This window comes from Benincasa hispida, chromosome 1 (genome assembly GCF_009727055.1).
Source record: "Benincasa hispida cultivar B227 chromosome 1, ASM972705v1, whole genome shotgun sequence".
In the NCBI taxonomy this organism is placed as follows: domain Eukaryota; kingdom Viridiplantae; phylum Streptophyta; class Magnoliopsida; order Cucurbitales; family Cucurbitaceae; genus Benincasa; species Benincasa hispida.
Window position 1 is genome coordinate 63,914,576 of NC_052349.1, and position 3,240 is coordinate 63,917,815.

Consider the following 3,240-nt stretch of genomic DNA (forward strand, 5'->3'; position numbering starts at 1 on the left):
CAATTTAGAATAAGATATACAAATCCACAGCCTACCAAATACACTGATGAGCTGTTTTTGTTGCTTAATGCATACATATATTGAGAGAACCATGCTGTTTAAAAGAAAAATTATTTCCCCAATTCCCTATTTTATGCACCACCATATGATCTTGTTGGTTAAAAGAATATATTGAAAATCCGTGGACGTGATTTTCTTTTATTAAGATTGGAGGTTTAAATTTTCGTCTTATATGCTAAATTGAACTTAGCTCACTTAGTATACGAATATATAAATAATCACGAGGTTCGTGGTTTGAATCTCACCTCCCTAACTCCTAATTATACTAATAAAGAAAAAAGAAAAAAAAAATCTCATCTCATACATTCGATGAACTTCAAAAATAGATATATATATATTTATTGAGCAACAAACCTAATAATTATAATTTAGTTATTAAAATGTCTCTATCTCCTCTAAGGTATTATAGATCATTTGAATCTTGGTTTTTCTATACACTCAATTTTTTGTGTGAAAGAGCCAAAATGATTTAGAGTTTTAGGATAGAGAGATTTTCGATATTAAATTATAGGTATAGTCTCTAATCTTTTAGAGTTATGTTAATAGTTTTTTTTAACATTTTTAAAACATATATATTTATTAGATAGGTCTAAACTTTTAACTTTATGTTTAAAGATCCATAAAATTTAAAAGTGTCTATGAAGTTCCTCACTTAATTTCATTTTTATATCTAATAATAGAACCTTGATATATATTCAACATTTTTTTAAGATTTTATAGAAATTATTATTAAGAAAAAATTGAAATGTCAAGATTCATATGAGACAAGACTATTCAATTTCATAACTAATATATAAATAATGAATTTTATAAAAGATTGATTATGATAGGAAACTATTGGACAGGGACTTTTTAAACTTTAAAAGCCAACTAATAGAACCAAAATGATTAATAGCTCAATGAGCTTTAGAGGCTTTTTAGAATTTACTTGGGGGTTGTCTGGATTATTTCAAAAAAACTCATTTTTATTTAAATATTTTTTATGAAAAGTGATTAAAATACATTTAGAAAGCTATTTTGAGTCATTATCAAACATTTTACTTTCTTCCAAAATGATTTAATTTTTAAATTAAACACTTGAAAATGTATTTCAAACACATACTTAGGCCTATTTAGACTGATTTGAGAAAAATGTGATTTTCAAAAAAAGTCATTTTTATTCAAATACTTTTGATAAAAACTTATTAAAATATACCTAAAAACCTATTTTAAGTGGTTGTCAAACACTCCAATTTTTTCCAAAATGACTTCTTTTTTAAATTAAATACTTGAAAATATATTCTAAACATACCTTTAATCTACTAGACACCACGTTTAAGGTTCAAGAACTAGACTAGTAAATTTATAATTTAATCTATTTTCAAAATATAAATAAATAATATAAGATTAAATTTAGTATAACCTAGGAATCCAATAAACATTATTGAACAATGATTTAAAAGAAGACTTATTTTCATGCATTAAAAGCCTCATGCATGTTGGATAAATTATTCGATGAAATCACCGTTACGCAGCTGGTAGTTTTGTACAGTTAAATATATTATTTTAGGATTTTGATCGTATATAGAAAACAAAAACAAACTTCAAATTTATATCTAATAATTATTAGAGAGCATACTAATTTTTTAATCTATGTCCAGCGATTATCACAAGATAGCTAAATTAAAACACTTTGAACAATTTTAAAATAAAACGTTCACATAGCCTAATCTATCAATTTAATTTTGGATATCATTTGTAAGTATACTTGATATTGTATAATTTAAAAACACATGGAGGCAGTGGTTGAAAATTTAAGATATATAATTAAAATACATTAAAAAAACCTGTTAGGAACATGCTGGCCAAATGATTAAGCTAAGTTCAGTTCAATTAATATTATCATTAAGCACAAGAAGACACCATTAAACTAATTATTCCTGCCAGACAAGAAAATATCATTTTACTAGCAATTAATTACAATGTTTAAACATGTCTCCCTTTCTTTTTCTTTTCCTTTTTTTTTTTTTTTTTTTTTTTGAGCCTCACAAAGAGTCACATGTCATATATAAATTATCCTCTCGCACTTTGAAATATATTATTTTAATTATGCAGCTGTATAGAGAAATAAGTTTTTTGGAAGAAAATAAGATGGTTTAAAATATCAATAATATTAATGATAAATTGTTGGCTTTTAAGTATTATATGTGCATATCATTCTAAATCCATCTAGTGATTTTGGAACATGAATGGATTTCTTTTATGTGATCACTAAATTTTTTATAGTCTATTTTTTGTCGCTAAATTTTCTAAGATATTTTGTTTTTAAACTCTCTTAAGATGAAAATTTTAGACCTTATTCAACATGTTCATTGAATTCGTGATGCGAGTTTAGAAGTGTATTGTATAAAGTAATTGGAAAAATAAGTGCAAATGTGAACGATGCGTTGATGCGTTAGTGATGCGTTAGTGTTGTGTAACGGGACGCATGACACTCCTCTATATGTGTTCAAGTTTTCCTAAATCAGATCCAAGTATAAATCCAACTCAGGTTCCTGGTAAATCTAGAGTCGAACTCAGGGATTCAGATTAAAGCTAACGCAAAGCTTGCATTGTAGCTGATGTAGAAGTATCCTCAGTGAATGTGAAATGAGTTATTTACGCTAAGTTTGTTGTATGTGTGCAAGAAGATACAAAAGAGTCAAATAGAAAATAGGGGGGTTGTGTGAAAATGAAATTTAGTGCAGGAGGTACGCATCGATCTAAGTGAGATGTACACGTACAAGAATGCAGATGAAATGATTTGCTTATCTTCGTTTATGTGTTAGACTTCTATTCGGCACTTCTCAATGCGAATGTCATACAATACCCTATCTCTAGGATGTATGCGTAAGTCACAAAATGCAATAAAACACTAATGCGTCTATCTCTAAATGTACCAAGCGTTTCTAACTTAATGTTGGCTTGCTTACTCTCTTGAATAATTCAAGCTAAAGTGGCTTTTACCAAGTGATTTAGTTGGCTTAAGTGTTTAGAAATGGATTTTGCATGAAGTTATAGATGCATCTAATATAAAGCAAGAAATAAACAATGGCGAAGTGAAGTAGATCAAATATATGAATTCATAAAGAAACTGATTGTTTTTACAAGATCAGTACTCAATCAAATGAGATGAAGAAAGTTATAATTCAGATGATAAGA